General features: G+C 40.7%; 1 long non-coding RNA gene across 1 annotated transcript in view; it reads right to left on the bottom strand.

Annotated features, from left to right (window-relative positions):
- LOC129524291 (uncharacterized) overlaps window positions 1-18,952 on the bottom strand; it is a 66,374-nt gene that overhangs the window by 4,358 nt on the left and 43,064 nt on the right. The window lies entirely within an intron of this gene.

Below are 18,952 nucleotides of genomic sequence, written 5' to 3'. Positions count from 1 at the left end.
CCCTATGACCCGCCCGCCTCGGCCTCCCAAAGTGCTGGGATTACAGGCGTGAGCCATGACGCCCAGCCTTTAATTTTTTTTTTAAACCCAACACTATTAGCAGTGTTAGGAACCTCATACTATGTTAACTCACTGGGTGATCTCATCTACTCCTTGTTTAAATAATTATAGGCACTACTTAATTCTCTTTTGAAAGAAGTCAAATTACAATTGCTACCCTCGTTTAAAGGGTTACTTTAAAACCTTATTACATTATGTAAATGTACTCAATGCTCACCACTAGTCAGTTCATACCACAGCTTTTCCATTCCTAATTTTTTAAGTGCAATGTATTATTTAATCGTCTATATCTCATCATCAAACGTATTTTTCCAAGCAGGGCTCATTAATATGCTGAGATTATACATATTAGAAATGTCTTTCTGTTATACTTATTTTGGGAGGATAACTTGACTAGGTATAAAATTCTTACCTTTGAATTCTTTATAAAAATAATTTCATTCTTTTCTCGCATTTAATATTGCTGTGAAAAAATCTGAGGCCAGACTGACATTTTCTCCATTGTAGTTCTTTCTTAGTTTCACTGGCTATTGGAGATTTTTCTTGATCTTGAAATTTAACAACTTCATCAAGATATGCTGTCTTAATCATTACATATTCCTTTTTATGTCGATCAGATGCTTTCTAAATTTCAGGAAATGTTTCTTCTACTGTGTATTTTAATATTTTTCTTTCTTTACTTGTTTTATTTATTTACTAAAATAAATTATGCTATGCTTCTATTGAATCATTTTTCTGTCTTCCATAGCTATCATCATCTGTCTAATTAATGATATTTCTTTGGTGGTTTTTGTTTTATTTTGTTTTGTTAGATTTTCTTAGGACTGTTCCATAAATCCTTGACAATTTTTTTTCCATCAGTATCCTATTTCTTGCTGCTTCCAAGGTAGTTTTAATTTTTGCAGTGGATTCTTTAAAAAAATTCTTTGCAGAGTTCTGTCAGTTCATTTGTTATGTGTTTGAGTAACTATCACTTCCTTGAGCTCCTTTTTTTTTTAACAATCCATTTTCCCATTAATTTCTCTGAAAGCATGGAGAAGGTGTTTGCCTGAAATCTTCTCTTTACTGGGATAATTTAGCTGAAGTATAATCTGTATTGACCTTTTCTGTGTTTTATTACTTTCTTCTCTTTTATGGTGGCTGTGAATAGATCTTATGCTGAATCCTTTCTGATTATTATTCAATATTGAATCAGTATAATTCTCATCAGCAATGATCTTTAATAAAATAGTATATGAATGAGTAATCTTGGGCAGTTGGCGAATTTAATTTTCATACATTTCGTCTGAACACTTTCCAATCAGTTATCCTGGGAAGGAGATCCTTTCAAGTTTGAGGCTTGTTCCTTCAGTGCGGACACCCTGCTCTGGAGCAAGGTTGATGAAGCCTAGCTGCTCATCCGCCCAACGATCCGTGACTGGGCTACTTGGTGGACTATGGCCAGAGCCGTGAAGCTGACTGCTGCTCCCCCTGCCTCTCTCCACGTAGTTTCCCCAGGTTAGGAAACATAAAGAGCAATGTATTCACTTTCCAGAATTTTCCTCCGTTGGTTAGAGGTTTCACTCTGTTTAACAGAAATATTTCATAACCTGTTTGGCATTCTTTCCTAGTTTCATTATAGATGATATTTTCATAATATTTTCTATTCTTTATGATAGATTACTTCAAGAAGACAAGGGGAGTAAACATTACTCGATTCCACCATTTTTAACTGGGACTCCTCCCATCATTTGTTATGTGTCTGTTTCTCTCACTACAGTGGGTGCCCTTTGAGGGCAGGAACTATGTCTAAAATGTATATACCCTACGTCTGATATAGAAGAGGTACTCAGTAAATATTCATTGAAGGAATGAATTTCACTGAGACACTGAATGATATTGTTTTATGTACTAACAGCTGTCCTGCTTATCTAGAAGAGTATGTTATAGAAGAGCAAACATTGCAGGTAGTGGAAGATGAGGGGGTCAGCAGGTGTATCAGTTTTGTTTGGTGTACATCCAACAAAGGGAAGCCTAAGCCCTTTGTTCCTCTCTGTATTCAGGCAATCCTCACTATTCACAGATTCCATATTTGCAAATTCGCCTACTCACTAAAATTACTTGTAACTCCGAAATAAATATTCCAAGCACTTTCATGGTCATTCATGAACATGTGCAGAGCAGCAAAACTTTGGGTCCCCTAACATATATGTTCCCAGTTGAGGCAAACAAAGCAATCTCTGCCTTCTTGTTTCAGCTGTCATACTACAAACAAGTGTCCTTTTAGTGCTCTATTTAGTGCCATAATTTTTAACCGTTAGGCTTTTTTTTTTAATTGACTTAACCATTTAAAATGGCCTCCAAGAAAACTGCAGAAGTGCTGTGTAGTGTTCCTAAGTGCAAGGGGGTTGTGATGCACCCTACGGTGAAAATACATGTGTCAAAGAAGCGTTGTTCATGCATGAGATATAGTACTGTTGCCATGAGGGCAATATTAACGAGTCAACACTATACATTACAAAAGATGTCTTTGAACAGAAACACACATAAAACAAGGTTTTTTATAGATTGCTTAATGAAAATTGTGAACAGTGGCTCACAGGAACCTAACAGTATTTCCTGTAAGAGCAATAGTTCAGTATTTCCTAATTCAGTGTCTGCAGCAGCTTTATAGAATATAAGTACCACAGAGAGCAAGAATCAACCATCTTATACCATATATATGGGAAAACTCCAAAATTTATATCTTGAGTTTTAAAAATGCCCTGAAGAGCAGGCACACTTATGCAATTGCCTTTTGATATATTACTTAGATATGTAATAAGCGTCTCAAACTTAACAGGCTTGAAACAGAATTTTGATTTTTTTTTCCTTCCCACAAACCTCTTTTCTCCCAGTCTTCCCCAAATCTTTAAATGTCAATCCTTTCCACCTGGTTGCTCAAACCAAACAATGAATCATCCTCAATTCTTCTCTTCCCCTCACCTTTCATATTCATTCCAACAGCAAATCCTGACAGGTTTACTTCTCTCCCAAGTCCATGTACTATCTCTGTCTCCATAACTACCATCTCAGTTCAAGGCACCATCATTCCTTCACCAGAATCTTGTGAGAACTGCCTACCTGTCTAACTGCTTCCACTCTAACTCTCTGTGATTCACTCTTCATGCAGGAGCAAAAGTGATGCTGTTAAAATGGGGATCAGACCATGTTACTCCTCTGCTTAAAATTCTCCAGTTGGCCAGGTGCAGTGGTTCACACCTATAATCCCAGTGTTTTGGGAGGCCAAGGTGAGAGGGTAGCTTGAGCCCAGGAGTTTGAGGCCAGCCTGGGCAACACAGTGAAAATCCTGTCTCTACCAAAATATTTAAAAATTAGCTTTGTATAGTGGTATGCATCTGTAGTCCCTACTCAAGAGGCTGAGGTAGGAGGATTGCTTGAGCCCAGGAGTTCAGGCTCCAGTGAGCCATGACCTCACCACTGCACTCCAGCCTAGGTGATAAAATGAGACCCCATCTCTAAAAAAAAAATTAATCAATTAAAAATCTCCTCCAGTGGCTTCTTGTTGCATTTAGGATAAATCCAAACTTTTCACTTTGGCTCATAAGGCTCTAAACAATCCAGTCCCTACCAATATCTCCAAGCACATCCCCTGCCACCCTCCCCTTCCTTACAGTTTCCAGCAAAACTGGCTTCCTTTCTGTTGCTTCAACACCTCAGGGTAGAGTTGTCAGATTTGGCAAATAAAAATACAAGATGATGAGTTAAATCTGAATTTCAGATTAAAAGGAATACTTTTTTAGTGTAAGTATAAACTATAAAATATTTGGGACATGCTTATACTAAAAAAGGAGTACTCGTTGTTAATACGAAATCCACATTTAACTGGGCATCCTGTATTTTACCAGGCAAGTCTCATCCCTGCCTTATCCCTTTGCACTTGCTGCTATCCCTTTTTCCAGGGCTCTCTGCTCCCAAATCATTGTCATTTGACTAAGCTTTCTTCGTCATTCAAATCACAGAGCAAATATCGTCTCCTCAGAAAAGCATTCTCTACTCACCCAATCTATATGGCTCCCGACACACACGTCTCCCTGACCCAGCCACTATCTCATTTCCTTGTTTTTTTCCTTTTTGACACATAAGCTCTATTAAGACCGGCACCTTGTCCATCCTGTTCACTTTTGTATTCCCATTACCTGTAACAGTGCTTGGCATGTAGTAGATGTTCAGTAAAATACTTGTTTAATAAATGAATGCCCTCCTAACACACTAGCCTAGACAACATCTATAAATTTGAATAAACTGTAGGTCATAGAAGGTGACTCAGCCCTTTTCTTATTAAAGTGGAGGGAACCATCATTAGAAGAAGCCATATAAATTGAGCATACATTACTTGAATTATAGCCCTGCTAGAATTATTTTAAAGTTATTAGATTTCTCATCAGAAATATGTTAAGAAAGAAAACAGCAATTCTAAATTTTGGAAGTGACGTGAATCATTCAAATTATCACCCCTTTAAAAAAAGAAAAGAAAAAGAAGCTTAGAATTTCTAGGAAGCCAAAAAAAAGACCCTAATTAGTTATTTAATGATTATTTCTTGTAAGTAACATATTAACTGTAGGTCAAATGTTCGAGATAATAAAGCTCTATTTTGCATAAGCTTTATGGACAGTTTGAAGTAATCCTCTTGAATATAAACTAATACACTCCTATTTCCATTTTTAAGAAGAATAGCTAGCTTTAATGTAATATTTTATAAAATATTTTCAAATATATAACTCTACTTGATCACTCTAGGTGATAAACCACACTAGCATAAACCACTATTTATGCTATTATGCTAGATCACTCTAGCATAAACCACAATTTTTCTATATTTAGTTATTATAGAGGAATTAAATTTAGTATTACCTTTGCTTCTATGATACTGTCATAAAAACCCCAAGTACAACATTTTCCTAATGGAAAATGTCCTCTGATTGACCACAACCCGTTTACAATGCCATTTTCAAGAATTCTTTGCTACAAAAAAATAACAACTGCCTTCAAATGGCCAGCTTTTTAAATACTAAACCCCTATTGATTTTCTTTTGCTTGGCTCAAAATAGTGTTAACGCACTTTAATCTGAATTTCCTGATTTCCACTGTTTGCATTCATTGCAATAAGGGAACTAATTATTAGTTCTTTGGGATACTGTCAGTGAAGGAATGCCAAAACAGCTATTGCACAGCACACATACAGATTCCTCAGAAGCATGGGTCCCATGTTCTCATACTTTAAACCCACATTACTTAGTTTCAAACTTTAAAGTTGAGCCATTTTTAATTCCTCTTGGAGGCAGTTATGGAGGGTAACTCTCTGTAGAGTTAGTTGCTCCCCTGATGATTGAGAGAGTGATTAATACCTTTGGCACAGGGATGACTTCATCCAGGGACCTGGCAACAGTCCCCCTTGCTTCCTCATCCTTAATCTTCAATTCTCTTACACTGCTATGCTGAACTTCTTCAGCACAGACTGTGGGAAGTGAGCCACGGAACCACTGAATTAATTGCCATTGCTCCCAGCACGCCTGGTAGTCTGGCAGCAGACAAAATCACGTGACCGCAAAATGGCTAATTCAGGACATCAGCCCATTATGGTATGTGCCCAAAGGGAAAATGACTGGAAAAGGCCACAGTCTCAATTTATCCTTGGCCTTTTGTGACCTCTCTATAACACTTGACTCAATACATTTTTCTTCTCTTTGTGCCAAATAACACTACTACACAACCTGGAGTGCTAATTATTCCAATTTACATGAGCTAAAGGACTGCAGCTTTTTCCCTAAGACCTTTGGACAATCACACACATTGCGTTTCAGCTCTAAGCCTATCCATTCACTATGCTACATCTTCTTATCTTTGTCTACATAAAGTAAAGCAAACCTTGTTCTCTTGTTTTTAATCTGACTATCCCCCTCCATATCACCCAGGCAACATCAGTCCTACCCTGAATTGGAGAGGCAAGGTGGCTCCTGGCAGCTTTTTAGCTGGTTCAGATCAGGGAACCTGAAGACTCATTCATTCACTGACTCATTCAATCTTCATTTATTAAATACCTACAAGGCACTATGCTAAGTACTGTGAGGAAATAAAGATGATTCAGAACAAGGGTTTATCCTAAAGAGGTTTACTGTCTACCAGTAGATATTAAACATGTATAACCAGCTACCATAATGCCAGGAGAGAGGGTGACACAACCCATAGAGAAAGAGAGCCTTGGCTGGGCAAGGTGGCTCATGCCTGTAATCCCAGCACTTTGGGAGGTCAAGGTGGGTGGGTCACTTAAGGCTAGGAGTTCAAGACCAGCCTGGGCAGCATGTCTCTACTAAAAACACAAAAATTAGCCAGGCATGGTGGCATGTGCCTGTAATCCCAGCTACTCAGGAGGCTGAGGCAGGAGAATAGCTTGAACCCAGGAGGCAGAGGTTGCAGTGAGCTGAGATCATGCCAACTGCACTCCAGCCTGGGCAATGGAATGAGACACTGTCTCAAAAAAAAAAAAAAAAACAGAGAGCCTCCCTAAAGAGATAAAGACAGCTGCTGAGTGCCAGCCGGTGGGATCTGAGACATTTCACAGAGAAGGAGGTGCTTGAGAACAAACAGGGTGTGAACACTGAAGAGGGAGAGAAGGGCCTTTAAGCTGAGCTGCAGGCCTGAGCAAAGGCACAGCTGTGGGGCAGGGCCCTGGAGCAGACAGCATCCCCCGACAGTTCAGTAGGCTCCAAGAGTCCCAGGCTTAGAATCAAAGCTTTGGGTCAAGCCCCAGCTTTGCTAGCTTTTAGACCTGTAACCTTCATCACTTAACTTTTCCGAGCTTCAGTTTCCTTCTGTAGATTGGGAAAGATAATTACTGTTCAAATCTGCATGCAGTTGTGCAAATAAAATAGGATAACAAAGAAGTTGAAGTTCATGATTACAATTAAACTCATGTTCCCTTTTCTCAAGACCATTTTCCCCAGTTACCCTGGGTTTCTGCCTCCCAATTTGTTCCCACAGTTTTCCTCACCTTGTCTTCAATATCCCATCCTCCTCCAATAGAAAAATAATAATATTAAATAACATTAAATAGCCATCCCTGCATCTTCTGAGGCTGAGTGCAGGAGGTATTGTTTCCCTTTTGAAGATGTCTCCAGATTGACACCCTAGCTAAAACTATCCACAGAACTTATACCCTTTGATAAGCTCCAGGGAGAAACAAAAGCCTTCCAAATTCCAGGACAATGGAATTGTTATTTTGGGCTTTTCTTTCAGTGTCATTTCACTGTATTAGATATGTAAATGAGATGGCCTAATTATGGGTTAAAAATCATAGACATCACACCTGTAATCCCAGCACTTTGGGAGGCCAAGGCAGGCAGATCACCTGAGGTCAAGAGTTTGAGATCAGCCTGGCCAACATGGTGAAACCCTATCTCTACCCAAAAAAAAACAAATACAAAAATTAGCCGGACCTAGTGGAGCACACCTGTAGTCCCAGCTACTCAGAAGGCTCAGGCAGGAAAATCGCTTGAACCCAGAAGGGGAGCTTGCAGTGAACCGAGATTGTGCCACTGCACTCCAGACTGGGCAACAGAGCGAGACTCTGTCTCAAAAAAAAAAAGTGAAGGACACGTGTAGATCCTCAAATTGTTTCTTCTAATCATCAAATTAGGATTTCTGTTAACTTTAAGTTACAAATCATGAGCAATTATATATGCATAATGAAACTATGAATACAAGCCCATAATCATAGCAGAACTGAGAAATATAAACATCCATGCACATTCAAATAATTACATTGTTGATCTTGATCATTTGAAATTCTGTATCAACAGAGGCATGTCTTTCTGGGTCAAAAAGCTAGATATAGAAAAAGGGAACTCCTAGGGACAGGATTTATGCTTTTCCCAATGCCTGATACCATACTTGGCATATGCTAGATGCTCAAGAAATAATCACTGGACAAATGAATTAATTAGTGAAAATTATATCTCTATCTTTCCTCTACTCCCAAATTCCATCACAAACTGGATGGCTCATTGCTACCTTAAACTCAACAAGATTCAACCCAGGCCAGGCATGGTAGCTCACAGCTGTAATCCTAACACTTTGAGAGGCCAAGGCATGTGGATCACCTGAGATCAGGAGTTTGAGACCAGCCTAGCCAACATGGCAAAACCCCGTCTCTACGAAAAATACAGAAGCTAGCCAGGCATGGTGGTTCATGCCTGTAATCCCAGCTACTCAGGAGGCTGAGGCAGGAGAATTACTTGAACCTAGAGAAGTGGAGGTTGCAGTGAGCCAAGATCGCACCACTGCACTCCAGCCTGGGTGACAGAGTGAGACTCCGTCACAAAAAAAAAAAAAAAAAAAAAAAAAATCCTTTTTTCATGATTTTCTATTTCTATCAATTTTCTGAGTCACCCAAGCTCAAGTCTGCATTTGGTTTTTCATCTCATACTTAGTCACTTTCTATCAGTTACCAATTCCTATTGATGGTTTTTAAAGGGTAAACTTCACATCTGTTACTTCTTTTTTCATTCATTCCACTGTTGACCATCTAAGAACATGAACCAATGTTTCTCCTTATGTCTGTGATCATTTTGCTCCCTGGGGCATAGGGAGGTGCTTCCTTCATGAGATGAACTGTCTAAACATTTTAGCCTGGCATGTTCAGCATGACCAGAACAGACACCACATGATCAGATCCAGAATTACCTTTCCAGCCCTAATCTGTACAGGTATGTTACATATACTTTATTTCCTGATTCATCTGGATTAGTTGTCACCCTCTCCAGACTCTGCTGCTTTACTCGAGCCTGGAGAGTCTTATGTACCCTTAACATCCAGCTCAAATATTTCCTCATCCATAAGTCCTCAGTGACTGCCATCCAGAGTAAGCACATCCTTGTCTTAATCTGCTCAAGCTGCTACAACAAAATGCCTTAAACTGGGTAATTTATAAACAACAGAAATTTATTGTCCACAGTTCTGGAGCCTGGAAGTCCAAGATCAAGGTGCCAGCAGATTCAGTGTCTGGTGAAGGCCTTTTCCTCATAGATGTGTCCTCACATAGGAGAAGGGGAAACAGGCTCTTTCAAGCCTCTTTTTTTTTTTTTTTTTTGAGACGGAGTCTTGCTGTCGCCCAAGCTGCTGGATGCAGTGGCGTGATCTCAGGTCACTGCAACCTCCACCTCCCAGATTCAAGAGATGCTCGTGCCTCAGCCTCCCGAGTAGCTGGGACTATAGGTGTGCACCAACATGTCCGTTAATTTTTGTATTTTTAGTAAAGATAGAGTTTCACCACATTGGCCAGGCTGGTCTCAAACTCCTGGCCTCAAGTGATCTGCCCACCTCGGCCTTCCAAAGTGCTGGGATTACAGGCATGAGCCACCATGCCTGACCCAAGCCTCTTTTATAGATGCACTAATCCCATTCATGAGTGTGGAACCCTTATGACCTAATCACTTCCTAAAGGCCCACCTCTTAATGTCACCAAATTGGGGATTTGGTTTCAACGTGAATTTTGAAGAGACATAAAATTCAAACCACAGCACCCCTCCATAAATTCCCAGACTACTTAAATCAAGTCTCTCTTAAGAAACTTACCACATTTGCCTTTGCATTTTTAAAGATTATGCACTTATTTTGATCATCCTCACTAGGTCATAAATTCATCTACTCGTTAAAAAACACGCACAGAATACTTATTATGCTCAAGGAACTGGGATAGACAGTGATGCTTCAGCAATGAAGAAGACAGTCACAGTCTCTTCCCTGATGAAGCTTCCTTTGCAGCAAAAGAAATGGGAATTTTCAAAAAACCGTAAAAAAGCCAGAGCAAATGAAGGAGAAAGTAAATGAGGCAAATGCAGAGATGTGGACAGAACCTGCCTATGAGGGGGCCTTATAGGTTATGATAAAGAATGTAGTATTCTTCTCAATGTGAGGGAAGCCATTGATGGGCTTTCTGCAGAGGAAAGACATATTGGGCTTGGGTTTGTCAGAGGCTTCACTGGCTGCTATGTGGAGAAGAGGCTGTAGAGAAACTAGTTAAGCAGACCATTCCCATATCTAGGCAAATATCAATCGTGGCTTACTCTAGAGTGGTAACAGTGAAGATGCAGAAAAGTAGAGGCATCAGAGGTACTCTCTAGAGATAAAGCCTGCAGAATTTGTTCACGGATTAAACATAGGAGAAAGGAAAACAAGAATTAAGATTGAGTCCTAGCTTTTTGACCTGAGCAACTCTGTGGATGCCATTTACTGAATAGAATATGTTGAAGAAAGAACCAAGGTGATGAGTGATGAATAGAGAGGCTTGAGCATATTTGAATGCTGATGGAAATCAGCCATTGGAGAGAAGGCGAGTGAAGATACAGGGTAAAGAAGGAATCAATCTTTAGTGGGCCCCAGAGTTGCAAAGTCTGGGCTACCTGCCAACATGGGCACTTAGGGGCTAAGTGTCACTAAGTTCATGGAACCTTAGACCATACACTTCGGCCAGTCAGGATGGAGGGAACACTGGGTTATACATGCATGAAAGAGAGGATGAGTCTGTTCAATGACCACAATTCTCAGTCCTAATCTTGACATCTTTCAGAAGCAACACTAAAGGAAGAAATTTTAGAACACTTTTTGTCACTGTTCTCTATCCAGCCCTCTCAAAAAAGAAATCTTCCCTGGAAAAAGGTAGGTTGCAAAGCAGTATGCATTGAGCAACCTGCAAACATACACACTCTCATGCATGTGTGTGCACACGCACACACACACACTTTATACATATTTGTAAATAATTGAGGACTGCTATTAAAATGTAAATGTCAGTATCTTGATGACTGGATTATAATTAATTTTTTCACTGTATGCACTTCATAAATTTTCTACAATTAATATGCCATTTTTGTATTAAGAAAAAAACTAATAAATTTTTTTGTTAGTATTTATTAGTAAATTTAATAAATAAACTTATTGGATAAATATCTCAGCTCTCAGCCACACCCACGTTTTGTGTGATTCTTCAAGAAGGAAGAGACTGGCACAGGCAGCTGTGTGGTCTGACTCAAGGCATCAGATCTGTCCAGTTTGCTGGTCTCCCCTCCCTACAAGGAGTATGCACGTCCTCCCCAAGTCAGTTGCTGCAGTCCCAGCCTCTGTCCTCTACCTGTGAGAGTCCAGTCAGGGTGCCCACTGCCATTTCCCAGATCACCATTTATAATTTTTTATTTTGTATGTCTTAATATGTATTATATACACATATTTTAAAATTCAAAAATACAACAGATAGAGAGTGAAAACTTCTTCTCACACCACCCTTGTTTCCCAAACACCCAGCTCCCCTTCTCTAGAAAACAAATGTTACCAGTTTCTTGTGTAATCTTCTAGACACAAATTGTAAAAGAAAGAATTTTTTAATTGTATTACATATAAATCAGTGTTTACTTTAGAAATATTAGAAAATGCAAATAACCACTAAGAAGACAATAGAGTCATCCCTCTCACATTGTTCATGTTTGGATGTATGTCATTCCAAATTTCTATATGCTTAAATTAACACCTATGTTTATCAATCATTTATCAATATGCTCTCTCAAATTTAGATCTATAACCTTTTTTAAACGAATATGTCGTGAATATCTCTCCATACAACAAAGGTTCTACATATTACCTTTTACTTGTACAATAGTATTCCATTATTTGAACACAACATTAAACAATTCATTTTTGCGGGACATTTAGATTGGTATAAAATTTTTTTAATACTGTGATGAATATCTGTGTGTTTTTATTTGTATTTATCACTGATGATATCTACAGCACAAATTCCTAGACGAGAATTGCTAGGTCTTTTCAAGCCTTCATGAAAACTGGCTCTTTAGTTTTGAAAAGCTACTGATTCCTGACTGGCTGTGAGAAGAAACCATTTTCCTCCTTCTTTGTCATTACCTCCATGCCCAGCACAGTGTTAATAACATAATTTAGAATTGACAAAATACTTTTTGGATGCGTTAGCCAAATTCACTTTAAAATAGCTAAAATTTCCTACCACTCACTCCCTGTTCAAACCTCTCCCAGTACCCCTCCTTCCTCAATTCCCACCCAAGGAGGAAGCCATATTTTTTTGAAGCCATGAGCTCAAACACAGAATTAGAGAGAACATAACTACTACAAGTGCTTTTTTCACAAAATACTTCAGCTGAAAGTGACTGACACTCATACATAATTCAGTTACCATTTACTGAGAGCCTTCTGTGTACTATGCCAGCTATGCTATTTATATGATCTCCTATTTTATGAGGGATATTTTATTATCCTCAATTTATAGATAACAGTTAATAATTTTTTAAAGGTAGCTGACATTTATAGAGTGCTTACTATGTTTCAGGCACTGTTCTATGCATCCCATATTCATTCATTCAACAAATATTTAGAACCTGCTATGTGCCAGGCATGGTGCTAGGTGATAAAGAGCGGTGAGAAAAACAAACAAAATTCCATCAGAGAAGGGGAATCAATTACAAAGAGAAACAAGGAAACTGTAAAATGAGCAAGATTCTGAAAGGCAACAAAAGGAAAAATAGAGCAGGCAAGGGGGACATGACACTCTCATGAACCCTTATAGGGGCTGTATGCAGTAGAGACTACTATTACCTTCATTTCAGCAATTGAGAAAAAAACAATTGAAGGAAAGAGAGATTAAGTAACTTGTCCAAGTTTTATGGAACTAAAGTAGATGAGTAATGGATGCACCAAGGGGACCTCTGGAGGCTTTAGAGCCCCCATTCAATGTCCATCCCATTCAGTGTCCATCACCACCTCACCCCCAGACTTTGAAATGAGTAATTGATGTTTTTTCAGTCTTGCGTAAACAGCCCTGGGGCACAGCCTCAAAGCTCCAACACCTACCATGCCAACACAACATCACCATACAATCATTCCAGCCACCGCTCTGTGGAAATGAGCACCCGAGAAACCGCTCTGTGGAAGTGATCACCCAGACACCGCTCTGTGGAAGTGATCACCCAGACACCGCTCTGTGGAAGTGATCACCCAGACACCGCTCTGTGGAAGAGATCACCCAGACAGCGCTCTGTGGAAGAGATCACCCAGACAGCGCTCTGTGGAAGTGATCACCCAGACAGCGCTCTGTGGAAGTGATCAACCAGACACCACTCTGTGGAAGTGATCGCCCAGACACCGCTCTGTGGAAGTGATCACCTACACACTGCTCTGTGGAAGAGATCACCCAGACACCGCTCTGTGGAAGTGATCACCCAGACACCGCTCTGTGGAAGAGACCGCCCAGACACCGCTCTGTGGAAGTGATCAACCAGACACCACTCTGTGGAAGTGATCGCCCAGACACCGCTCTGTGGAAGTGATCACCTACACACCACTCTGTGGAAGAGATCACCCAGACACCGCTCTGTGGAAGTGAGTGCCCCAGACACCGCTCTGTGGAAATGATCACCTCAGACACTGCTCTGTGGAAATGAGCACACCAGACACTGCTCTGTGGAAGTGAGTGCCCCAGAGACTGCTCTGTGGAAGTGATCAACCAGACACTGCTCTGTGGAAGTGATCACCCAGACACTGCTCTGTGGAAGTGATCACCCAGACACTGCCCTGTGGAAGTGAGCACCCCAAACACTGCTCTGTGGAAGTGATCAACCAGACACTGCTCTGTGGAAGTGAGAGTCCCACACACCACTCTGTGGAAGTCAGCACCCCAGACACCACTTTGTGAAAATGATCACCCCAGACGCTGCTCTGTGGAAATGAGCACACCAGACACTGCTCTGTGGAAGTGAGAGCCCCAGACACTGCTCTGTGGAAGTGATCAACCAGACACTGCTCTGTGGAAGTGAGCGCTCCAGACACTGCTCTGTGGAAGTGAGCACCCCAGACACTGCTCTGTGGAAGTGATCAATCAGACACTGCTCTGTGGAAGTGAGCACTCCAGACACTGCTCTGTGGAAGTGAGCACCCCAGTCACTGCTCTGTGGAAGTGATCAACCAGACACTGCCCTGTGGAAGTGAGTGCTCCAGACACCGCTCTGTGGAAATGAGCACCCCAGACACTGCTCTGTGGAAGTGAATAACCAGACACTGTCCTGTGGAAGTGAGCACCAAGACACTGCTCTGTGGAAGTGAGCGCCCCAGACACTGCTCTGTGGAAGTAATCACCCAGACGCCACTCTGTGGAAGTGATCAGCCAGATGCCACTTGTGAAAGTGAGCGCCCCGATGCCACTCTGTGGAAACTCAGCAGCTACCACAATAGATGAAGAATAAAACTGGTACATGATTTGCCAGTGACAAACAAAGAATTATCACTCATCCCAAAGACGACCCTGGCAGACATATATGATTAACCCAAAGGGGACACCAAAGGCTTTACAGACAGCAAACAGAGAAGTGAAGCTGCTTGCCCAAGGTCATACAGGTAGCAACAGCTGGGGCCAGATTCCAGCCCACATCTCTCTGGTTCCTAAAGCTGAGGGAGATGACATGCACCAAAGCTCCAGACTGTGCCAGGACACCCTCTCAGAGCCGCAGCCTGCGAAGAGGTTGGCTGAAGGGAGAGGGGGTTTGAAGTCTGAAGTACTTTTCCACTCCCTAAACAATTTATTGGTCTTCTCACCCCCATCCCGTCATTAACAGAACTTCAAGGGCTGTTCAGTCTCCAAGCCATTTTGCTTTAGGAAGCTTTGATTTGAAAAATGAGATAAGTAGTTTCAGGGCTGTCATCAATAGGAAATTAGGGGATAAAAAGAAATCTATTTAAATGGCTTTTAAATATTCACAAGGCGAGCCATCGGGTCTCTGCCCTGTTCCTCTGCTCTGCTCCCCCTGCCCAGATAACCTGTCACATCAGTATAATGAATACAAGCTGTGCCGGTAGCAGATGTCGCAGTGGCAGGAGCACCGCCAGCAATGGCCTGAGCTCCTGCCCCCGCAGGAACTTGTTTCTTTAGGGAAGTGATTCCATAAAGGGTCTTTGACAAGGCTTCTCTCAAACAGCCACAAGACAAGATGCACTGGAAAATAATAGATACAAAGAAATGACAATCTGATTTAAAAGAAGCTTGTAAAGGAGTATAAATAGGTAAAACCTCTTTGGATGAAATTTGTGAAATGCACCAGAATTTAAATATGGATTCCCTCTGACCTCGTGATTCCACTTCCAGGACAATTACTAGAATATGTGTATGTATGCATATGCAAGGAGATGGCAGACACACTTTGACATTTGTAATCTGAAAAACCGCAAAGTAAATGTGCATCAATATAAGCATGTTTAAATGAATTATGTATATTATACAATGGTATATATTGTTTAGTGAGTAAAAGGGATAAGATACACGTGTTTCAACAAGGAAAAAGGGCTGCAAATATTATTCTATGCAAAAAAGTTGGGTGCAAGGCCATATGATACAATCCCATTTATGCAAAATATACAGCTACATATTAATATTTGCATTCAAAAGACCAGAAAGATATCCACCAGACTGCCCACAGTTATTAATTCTGAAGAGTGGAATGGGGCTGGGGCTGGGGCTGAGGCTGGGGAAGAACTGCCTTTCACTCTTCACTTTATGCAGCTCTCCATAAGCAGAATTTTGACAAGTAGGTGATATTTTAAAATTTTTAAAGGACTAGTAGGCCTCATACTTTTGAGATCAGCTATTCTTAGAGAAAAATTAAGAAAATCAGACACAGACACATTAGCAAATGAAGCTTTAAGCTTATAATTATGTGTTTCATTTCAGCCCTTTCAACTGAATAAAATTTAGTGTCATAAATAATAGAATTATGAAGAATTTACTTTGGGATTTTCAGTCCCCATTTGATCTCAAACTGTTTAACTTAATATATACTTGGTTTTCAACTTTATTAAGGCAACCTTAGTTTTATTTTACTTTCTGATCTACAAATCCCCTCACAAGCCGCCTGCATACCTGCCTGATAGGTATTGCCACCTGGATGTTCCCACGGACTCAAAACTAACATGTCTCCCCCTGTATCTTCTAAGGACATTCCCATTCTACCCACCAGCTGAGCTTCAAACTCTCATTCTTTTTTTTTTTTTTTTGTAATTTCTTTTTTATTTGTTATTTTAGGTTCAGGGGATACATGTGCAGGTTTGCTACATGGATATATTATATAATGGTGAGTTCTGGGCTTCTATGAACCCATCACCAAAATAGTGAACACTGTACCCAGCAGGTAATTTTCAAACTTCACTCCCCTTCCACTCTCCCCACTTTTGGAGTCTCCAGTGTCTATTATTTCCACCTTTACGTCCATGTGTACCAGTGTTTAGCTCCCTTACAAGTGAGAATGTGCAGAATTTGATTTTCTGTTTTGAGTGAAACTCTCATTCTTGTTGAGTCACTCTCCGTCTTGCTGCCTCAGTAAACTGGTGGTGAAGTACTTCTTGTTCTTCATTCACAGTATCTTACGTCACTTTGCCATTTCCAAGGCCAGCTTCTGAATGCAGGCCTTTATTACAGTGTCTATAATAGCGTACTTGGGTGCACTCTCCACTACACCCCACCTCTACCCCTCCACCGCCATGACCCTTAATAGACCATAAGCTCCTCCAATGAAGAGTTCATGTTCTATTCATCTCAGCACCCAGTATCCTGATAGGGCAGCGTGGGTGCTACATTAATATCTTTTCAGTGAACAAATGGGTGGAAAGGAGTAATCGAACTTTATTTCTAATAGGTTCTCCTCTTCTCATCTCCTCATCCCCCACCCATTTTCTGCAACATTCCTCCCTAGTTGATTATTCAATAGCAGCAGCAGCATTGGTAATTTGCCACTTCTCAGATGACAGCATAATCCTTTCAAATTCAGCCATGAATGGAGTTTGGAGGGCTTTATTTTGATATATTCAGTGGTTTTCAAAGAAAACTTGAAAAATTCAAAGCCATAGAAACTGAAAAACTCCAATAGGCCCTAAACTTTCATTGAGACTCTTACAAAACAGTAGAAATGTGCATTTATGAATTATCTGAGGGTTAAAGACCAAGGTCCCTTAATTATCTATTGTTAAATATGATTTTATGAGGGGAATGCACAAGCATTAAGAACAGAATCGTGTAATTTACAAATCACTTCTAAATAGTTCTCTATGATTTCAGCTTATTAGAGGTTGTTAATATTCTATTGCTCAGAGGTCATGAGCACATTCTGCTGGCGGTATAGATCACAGAACAGAAAGTGACAAGGGGAGAATGTGAAGTATCCCAATTATCATTTCTTTTAAAAAGGGCTGTCATGACCTTCTCCTCAGAGCGTGAACTGTATCTTGCAAAGTCTGACAATGCTACAGACTTTCTCCATTAGCGTGGCTACTGTGGGCTGAAGGGGAAATTACCTAAATAGAATAATAGCTAACATTTAGTGTATGCTTACTATGTGCCTGGCATAGTTCTAACAGCTTTATAATAATTCACAAAATCCTGACAAAACTTTATGAGATAGGCTCATTATTCCCATTTTATAGGTGAGGACACTGAGACCCCACCGTGCCCAAGGTTACATAGCTTCTAAAAAGGGACCCAGATGTGGTAGACATGGAAACGCACCACCCAGCCCCCACTTGGAGGAAGGACTTGTGCCATCTTTGGGGAGTGCTGGCAGCAACAGCCTCCAGCTGTCAGCTCATTCAGGGTGTCCCTCAGATGCAGAGAGACTTGCCCAAGAGCACACCATTCCCAGGACAGCCCAAACAGATGGCTGATTACAGCAGAGATATAAAGGTCTGACCTTTGGGGCTCTCTGGAGAACAGTTAAAATGGGTTTTACACAATCCAGGTCTCCCCACGGAGTGACCTGAAGCTTTGCTGAATGTTCTGCTCCTCTCTCTGTCCAAATCTGCTTCTTTCCTCTCCTGTCCACAAAGGTTGATCCTTATAATACCCTGCAGAATGAACTCCATCCAGAGACCCCAGCCCACAACATCAGAATTGGAACCAGTCATCTGACTCCACAGCCCTCACTCTGAGCTCTCTAATGTCTTCCCAGATAGAACAGACAGAAAGAAATCCACAAATCATTCTAAAGCAAGCTTGTCCATTCCACAGCCTGCGGGCCACAAGCGGCCCAGGACGGCTTTGAATGCGGCCCAGGATGGCTTTGAATGCGGCCCAACACAAATTCATAAACTTTCTTAAAACATTATGAGATTTTGCGATTTTTTTTTAGCTCCTCAGCTATCGTTAATGTTAGTGTATATGATGTGTGGCCCAAGAAAATTCTTCCGATGTGGCCCAGGGAAACCAAAAGACTGGACACCTCTGCTCTAAAGCCTCATCTTAGCCAATAATTTTCTGCCTCTGCTTATACCAGGCATGTGTTAGAACCGTTAGCATAAGCAACTTGTGGCATTATTTGGCCAAATTCTGGAAGGAGGAAAAAAATACCTGAAATCTTGGCTAATCTCTACACCAATATCAACTCCCAAAATATAGTTTTCTGCATTTTGAATATCCTGAAATATACCTACCCATTATTCTTAAATCCATAAATGACACACCAATCCATTTGCTTTTCTCTTCTTCTGTTCATCTTATGCTACCCACCGCTTAAAGCGTGGACTAAATGTAGGCCGGCTGACAAGTTGTAACGTTTCTGCTCACTCTAAATGGCTGATTGCACACTGAATGTCTTTACTCAAGTAACTTGAAACTTTTAACTTTTCTGTGGAAAAATGCTAGTACACAGAGGAAACAACAGTGAATTTATCTCACTCTTCTTTCTTACAATATAAACACCTCACAAATGAAAGCTATAAAGAGGAGGGGAGCCCCAGAAGTTCCCAGAGAGTTTCCCTAATATCACAAGCTCCTAGGTAAGCACCAACAGGGCCTCCCAA

This window comes from Gorilla gorilla, chromosome 7 (assembly GCF_029281585.2).
Source record: "Gorilla gorilla gorilla isolate KB3781 chromosome 7, NHGRI_mGorGor1-v2.1_pri, whole genome shotgun sequence".
In the NCBI taxonomy this organism is placed as follows: domain Eukaryota; kingdom Metazoa; phylum Chordata; class Mammalia; order Primates; family Hominidae; genus Gorilla; species Gorilla gorilla.
The sequence above is the reverse complement of the archived record's forward strand: the minus strand, read 5'-3'. Positions and strand labels throughout refer to the sequence as shown.